The 8,088-nt window shown below is 40.5% G+C and overlaps 1 protein-coding gene across 1 annotated transcript in view; it reads left to right on the top strand.

The window, feature by feature from the left end:
* Positions 1 to 2,507: 2,507 nt before the first annotated feature.
* Positions 2,508 to 8,088, top strand: part of SCN7A (sodium voltage-gated channel alpha subunit 7) — a 90,308-nt gene continuing 84,727 nt past the window's right edge. The window contains exon 1 of the mRNA XM_090280463.1: positions 2,508 to 2,647. The gene's annotated coding sequence lies outside the window, so the exon portion shown is untranslated. The remainder of the gene's footprint in view (positions 2,648 to 8,088) is intronic.

The following is an 8,088-nucleotide window of genomic DNA, read 5'->3' as shown; positions in this document are numbered from 1 at the left end:
ATCCAAGCTAGTAACATTATCTAACAGTGGGGATAAAATAATTTATTCCAGAACAAAAAAAAAAAGGATGTCCAACTCTGAAGATACATCCAATATCATTGGTTTCCCTTGTACTTGTCTCCTGTTTCTATTATTGCTGTGCAAAATGCCTTTAGATTAGTTGCCTGTTCATTACATATACAAAGCAGTATAGTAATCTCCCCTTATGCATTGGTATACATTCCAAGACCCCCAGTGAATACCTGAAACCACAGATAGTACTGAGCTCTGTATATACTATATTTTTCTACATATACATACTCATGATAAAATTTAATTGATAAATTAGGCATGTTAAGAGATTAATAAAAATGATTAGTAATAAAATTGAACAATATAATTATACTGTAAAAAGTTATGTGAATGTAATCCCCCACACACACACTCAAGATATTATATTGTAGTGTACCCACCCTCCTTTGTGTGATGACGTGCGATGATAAAATACCCAACCCATTCCTGAATCCATGTAACCATCTTTTACTTGCAGTAAATGGTTTGGTGTCACTTGCTTCAGGGTATTCGTTGCTGAAGTCTTTGTATAGGCTCAGTATTTTCTGGCATAACAAGTTGCCCTCAGTTAGAACATGTTCCTATTCATGTTCTCCACCCACGAGTTTAATGCCTTTTGCTTTTTAACTAAGCATTTATCACACGCTGTGGCCACAACTTTACAGTTTGAGGTACAACAGCAAAACTAGCAAAAATTTCTTTTTCCTTCTTCACAATTATGGATAGAAAATGTGTTCTTGTCAAAGATCTTTGCCTACCCTTTCTTCTCTTTATAAAGGGGTTGGCTTGAGATGGGATGTTAAGATGGATTTTAGAGTACACAATCCACAATCTTCTCGGACCACCAGCAACTGAATAAAGCACCTATAAAGATTTAATTGTTGCCTCTACTTATTGGTTCTGATAGTAACAGGTAGCATGAATGCTGACTTTTCTGGTTCAAATGTTCTAAAAGTTGCATAGGATTTTACTGGTGAGAAGGGATGGGTGAGTCCGATTGTGCCAAGCAAAATTTCTATACGCCAGAAAATTAACTTGTATTGTCAGCACCAGGTGTGGGGAGGAGATGCTGGTGATTCATATACTGTCTATTAAAAAGAAATCAAGTGCATGGGAAATGCTAAAAAATAATTATTGTTAATTCTTAGGCATGACAATGGTCTTGGATTCTGTTTTAAAAGTCCTTTGTAATTCAAAAACATATACTGATGAATGTTTAGATAAAATGATATGATGGCTGAATTACTTTTAAATTAATTTCAGGTGGGAAAGAGGGTACATAAAAGTTTATTATACTTTCTTTGTATTTTTGTATATGTTTGAAAATTTTCATAACAAATGTATAATTTAAACAAACAAAATACACACAACAGGCCCTTCTTGTGAATCATGGATGAAACATGCTGTCCCTAAGACAGTGTGTACAGAACCAGTATTACCTCAGTTCCACTCTACTCTTCTATTGTATAACTTGCAATATAAAATTTGAATCTCTTATAAATATACATGAGTTCTTTTCCTGATTTTTGTTATTGTTTCTTGGTGTGTTGCAGGAATCTTTTTGAAAGGAAACCTTACCCTTTTCAAACAAACTGGGATTACGGAAGGTATGTTCTGCGGTGTGGCAAAATTTTCCAACTCCCTTTGGGGAAGAAGCTTCAACGGCTTTTCCCTTCAAGTCAAATTACTGATTGTCCACCGGTTTTCCAAAAATGTCCAAAATGCTTAATTTTTCCTCTGTCCTTCGTGTTTCACATCACCAGAGGTGGAAAGAAATCTAGAGTGAGGAGGTTATTGCCCCAGCCCGTTCTTGCCTAAACAGCCGCACACCTACACGCACCTACCCGCGCACGCACACCACGGGCATGTCCAGATCTGAACGCTGCAGGCTCCGCTGGGGCGGCTAGGCAAGGGGACAGCGAAAGCAACTGGGGGTAAAGAGCCTGTTTCCTGCCTTCCTCTCTTGCGCGCCCCCTCCTCTCCCTCCAGTTCACATCTCTCGCCCCTCCCCTCCCCTCTACCTTTAACTGCATCTCCACTCAAACTCGCTTCTCCCTCTCTTCAAGCCCACCTCCTCCCCCTGCTCCACCCGCCATAGACCCCGCTCCTCTCCCCTCGCAAGACACAGCAGCTGCCGCGATTCTTGCGGCTTCAGAGGCTGCCTGGGTCTCGGTCCACCCCACCCCGCCCACGCCTGGTGTAGACCAAGTCTCACGGTGGCCTGGTGCTGAGGGCGGGGGAGAGGGTGGTGTAGTCGGGAGAGGGGAGGGAGGAGTGGGGAAGGACACAAAAACAGCTTCCTGGCGGCGGGCGCGGCTCCACTGCGCATCTGGCTGGAGGGGGTCTCTGGTCAGCGGCTGGACAGCCGCCTCAGTGACTAGGTTTCTAGCTGACAATTCAGCGAGCCATCGTAGCCTGGCTGGCATCAGCTGCTGAGGGCAGATGCCAGCCTAGCAACTCCTCCTAAGCAACCAGAGCCCAGGAATCCAGAGAGATCAGAAAGAGAAGCCCAGGAGGAGAAAAGGGCTCCAAGGAGCCCAGCTCCAAAGGCTCCAAGGAGCCCAAGTGCTGCTGGAGACCCGTCACACGATAGCAAGTAAGTGCCTTTTTCTTGCTGTGTGTGCCCAGTCCCAGGATGGTGGTAGCTGCCATCTGCTGCCAGCCTTTCCCGCCCAACCCCCACCTGCCCCACCCCGTACACACCCCTAGGTCCCCAGCAGGAGATTAAGACTCTGGGCATGAATTAAGAGAGGTACTTTCCAGAGCAGCAGAGGCCTGTCGGGGTTTGCCCTCCGCTGTATGTGCGGTCAGTTTTCTCATTCCACCAGGTAAGCTTCTGAAACCAAGATGCTCTGTTAACAAAGATTTCTAGGAACCTTCATGTCAGTGATATTTAGGGCACATAACACAATACTAGAAGACAAGGAATAAAACCTTATGCACGATGGAGTGTCCTTCCCCTAAGGAAGTATATTTGTGTCTTATTCTAAGTAACTTAGTGATTTCAAGATTGGTGCTTTTCATGTAAGAATTGACAGTATAAAATCAGAGTCATAGTTGTGACAGGAAATGGTATTGTTTGGATCAACAAGTTTTGGGTTTGTATTTTCATTGTTTAGCTCTGTAAAATTCATATGTTTTGGAGGTTTTCTTTCGGAGGTGATGATTATTCATTGTGGTTCTGGTTATATGTTGCCTCCAATAAGTAGGACAAATGATGAATACAGGTGGGATGACATAGTGATGGGCTCCCTTTATTCATGGAAATGATGGAAGCAAGTGTGGACATTGGTCAGAAAAATCTCTTGAAATAGGAAGGAGTGTGGGTGGTGCTTTTCGGAGTTATTTTTTCTTCCTGGCTACTGTTCAGGAGAATAGTTTATGACAAAAACAGAAGGAAGCTAGGTCCTGCGGTAAACAGAATCTGGGTACCATACTTACTACAATGAGCCCTAATTAAAATTACAAGTCAAGAAGATAAGGCCCATAAGGAGTAATTAGCCAGTAATTACTTCGCTAATCAATGATGAGTTGGAAGTCCAATGAAGAAGACTTTGAGATTGAGAATAATAAAACTTGATCTCCATTTTTGTGAAAATGAAGCAAATTATTTAACTTTTGATTAAGCTTTATTTTTCTCATTTGTAAATCACACATCAAAAACTTATATATCCTGCTGAGGACTAAATTGCAGAAATTACATGAAGGGTTTTGTGAAGGTAATGTCATGTGTAACAGTTGTTGCATAAAAAAAAAATTGTTCTGTTTTTGTCCAATTCACTGTTCTAGCTCTCATTTTAAGTCGAGTTCAGTATATGAATAAAAGGGGCTCTGAAAGTCCTCACTAGAATGTACTAGAAGAAGTGAAATCTAATTGCAGGTCATGATCTTGCCACCTGTACAATTTTGAGTATATTCTATTGCAAAATTGCATGCATTAGCTAACATTTCATATTTAAACACATTTGAATGCTCTCAAAATATGCTTTACCTTCTTTCTCTTTTTAGTTTAAAATTTTGTTTTAGATATGTGGTCTTAGATCCTTGGGATGAAACCATCAAGTATATTGGATATTGCTGAATGTATTTTGGTCCATTAATTAATATAGTAAAAAAAAAATCAAAGTTTAGTCATAAATTCTCAACTCTTGATGGCTGGGATTCATTAAAACCCTGTACTCAGGGGAGAGGTACTTTGAATCCCTTCTTTCCTGCTAATGTGTTTGAAACAATAGGAGGAAATCCTAAAATTGGATATAAGCTCAGGAAAAGGGACCAAGAGATCCCAGGTGATGTGGGCAGGCTCTAGGACCTGCCAGTGCATATCAGTCTCCACTGGAGAGTGGACAGTAGAGCCAGGCAACTAGGAACTGGGCATCTGTCTCACAGCCTCCTGTGGGAGAAGCTCTGGTAGGGTAGTTGGTATATACGCCCATAACTTTTGATCAGGGAGAATAAATAGAAGTCTAAAGCACATGGGAGATGAAAAGAACAGAATTTGCTCAATTCTTACCTAGGGAAGAAGTATCCTACTACACCGCTGTCTTAGATCTCACTATGACAGGATCTGTACCATAAATGAGGCAAAGTCTGATCCATAATCCTATCTCCTGAAAGCTTATGGTGGGACATTAGCATAAAAGGGACATTCTTGATTTCTGAGAGTTTGGTTCCATTATTTTCACTAACCAATATCAACATGGGTCAGTTGTGAGAGGACATGTGTGAACCATACCCACCCTGATTAGCTATTAGCAATGCATAGTTACCCACCATCATATGACACTAACTTATACAGACATCTCATTTTTCCCTGAGTTCGTCCTTCTCTTCCATTAGTGTGGGCTAATCAAGGCCAGGTAAGCAAGGTCTCACCTCTACAACACTGAAAGAGGGAACCTGTAAGGCTGAAGAGAAAGTTTTTATCTAAGGGCCTCTGAGGATGTTTTTCAGCTGTCCATATCTCTTGGCACAGCTGGGGTTATGATTTCCATGCATTTGTTCAATCATTGCTATTTATAAACCATGCTTATTCTGGTTATACTCCATGCTGATGGGGGGGCCCTCATTTGTCTGGCCAACGGATATCCCGGTTGTGTACACAATATTTCTCACTGAATTGACTCTGCCTCTTGCTGACTAAGGATAACCAGCTCTGTGGTGGCAGCCAGCTGCCAATCTGGCTGTATTAGCATCAAACAAGAGCTTGATGAAGCCAGGGCCCTGCCCAGGGAATTCTGATTTTAAAAGTCAGAAGTTAGGTCAGCGCATTTGGTTTTAAACTAGAACATAAGAGGAAGTTGATTTAAAGGGGCATAGTCCCTGGCTGAATATGTGGCATTAAATGGAACATTCCTTCCTTTCTGCTTTAGATACCAGCGTGAGGCTCCCAGTCCACCTCTCTGAGTTCTTCTGGAAGCTGCATGGTCTAATCGCTTAATTACAGGCCATAACTTTGGCTCTAAAATTCGAGAAGTGGTTGGGTATCTGTTTGGTTCCCTATTTGAAAAGCTAGAGTAGTTTTGGGGAGTTGGAGTAGGTCCTGGAAAAGCAGAAAGACACTTTGAGAGTGATCAGGAGCAGATGTAAACCGCCAGTTTTAGGCATTTAGGATTCCAGTGAATGTGCCTGTTATGGAATTTATTTTTTTTAATGTTGTATCCCACAGATCCAGTGGCACTTAAAGCTATAGGTCAAAAGGTGTCAGGGTTGCTGCTGAGTATAGAAGTACATGCATAATAAACTCTCTTTTGTATTACTCTAGCAACAATACATTCTTCCCCCTTGAGCTCTTAAATGGCCTCTAGCCAGATGTTTCTTGTCAAGTGCCTGACTGACTAGGGTCACAGAACAGTGAGCTCTGGAAATATTCTGGCCTTTTCCCAACATGCTTGTTTGGATGGGCTAAACAGGCACAGATTGGAAATTGTTGTAATGGTCATAGAAACAAGGGACCCTGCTAGTGAACCATGAGGTTGCCATAGAGAAGCTCGAGTGGACATACTGAAAACCAAGGCAGCTTTTCTTCATGTTTCTGAAACTCCTTCCCTACCTCTATTGCCTCGCCACCCATAGTGGCTCACCCTGGTGGGACTCGGTCTCCCACAGAGACTTACTGTCCTGTATCCTCTCAAGGCATTGGAATACCAACTGAGCTTTCCTTGAGCTCATTCTTGTAAGTGAATTTGAGACTGGGTGCTAAGACTATCATATGGTATTTTTATCCCGACTTCTTCTCCTTATATGAGTTGTACCATTTTGAATGTGTGTGTTAGGGACGTCACTTCTTCTTCTTGGGAAGAAGACATTTGCAAAGACCTCAGCTCCTGATTATTTAATGAACCATCACTGAAATCCCAGTTTACCGGATTTTCAGGGGAGTTCAGTTCTCCAAGGAGAGCTTTTTTTTATATGGGAAGAGATTGGGACCTATCTCATTGAAATTTTACTCACGCTTGTTTATTTACAAGGCTGTTTTCCTAGTTTTTGAATCATGAAGAATGTCTGGATTAAAATTCTTAAGAAATATAAGAAAAGACAAAATGACAATGCATACTTATGTTTTTGAGGAAGTTATTTACAATTTTCCTATGCAAGATGACATATTCTAGGAATGTGTTGGCTGAAATTGTCAGTGAGGATGTTGAGACCAGAATTAAGTGGATCTACTGAAGTCCAAATAGGCTGACCCTCTGGGAGCAGAAACAGCTGCAGTCAAAATCCATGTTCAGGGACAAAGGAAAAAAAGTCAGTTAAGTCAGGCAAGATAAACCGTATGCCAGGAAGGATTAAACAATAGGAGTCAGATAATCAAAATTAAACAGGAAGTAAGCAGCTCAAGTGGAAAAATAATCAAAAAGCAGAAAACTGAACAGGTTGAAATCAAGGGGAACAGACAGCTGCAAAATTCCAGGTAGATTGATGGCATTTTGGTCACTCTGTCCTTTATTTGCAAGCCCTCAGTGTGTAAGCATTCCATTCTGGATTTTAGTAATACATACATGGTAAGTTACATTTAAGTAGTATAGAAATATTAACCGAAAAGCAACAGAATCTCCTGACACTTTTTCCATTCCTCTCCATAGATATAGCAGTTTAGTTTCTTCCACAGGGGAAACATTATGCATGTGGTAGCATATGTAATACTATGTATATAATCCTTATAAAACATTTTGTTCAAAGGTAAACAAAGCAAGCCATTCTCAATGTTACATTTTTCACTAAGTACTTTATTTTGGGAATCTTTCCAGATGAGCACAGACATACCTCCTTCTTCATGATTACCAAATAATGCCTCATGATAGCAGTCTACTGCAATTTATGAGATTAGCTCCTCAAAGTGGGCACTTTGATGGTCTCCAGTCTTTGAAATTAAAACCCTGTTGTGACTAACATCTTTGCAAACATGATTTCTCAAACTTCAGCAAGAATATTCATAGGAGAGCTTAATTTGGGGGCCAAAGAGTAAGTGTAACTATTGACAGTCATTCAGATAAAAATGCACTTATTTATACTCTCACCTGAACCATGTAAAGGTACCTATTGTTTTCAAATCCCAGCCAGTCAAAGGTCACATCCACTAAGAAGAGTCTCACTTATGTCTCTAAAGCTTTAGTGCTAAAGTTATTGATTGTTTTAATTTTATTCATATCTTTCAGAATCTTGTGAGTTTCAATGACCTCTCCTCATATTCTTCTACTTCCTAAAAGACAATTATAGTATTTTCATATTCTCCATATGAAAATAAGCAATGCATCCAATATCATTTGAGTTCTAAACCCTGGAGAGAAAAAAAAATAGATAATAGAGAGTTCTAATGGAAAAGACTCTGCATCAGAGAATTTAGTTGTGAGTCATAGAATGTGGGAAAGATGAAATATAAGCCATAATATATCTATGAAGTGCAGTGAAGTAGCTCTAATGAACAAAATGTCAATCGAAATTGGTCTCTTCACTAAAGTAGGTGTGATTTCTACATTCTCAACAATATAGGTTTCATTTAATGATCACATTAACTGTCTCCTTCACTTACGCATG

Source organism: Furipterus horrens, unplaced genomic scaffold, assembly GCF_987537825.1.
Source record: "Furipterus horrens unplaced genomic scaffold, mFurHor1.1.pri manual_scaffold_1, whole genome shotgun sequence".
NCBI classification, from domain to species: Eukaryota; Metazoa; Chordata; class Mammalia; order Chiroptera; family Furipteridae; genus Furipterus; species Furipterus horrens.
Note: the sequence above shows the minus strand (reverse complement) of the source record. Positions and strands in the feature narration are given on the sequence as shown.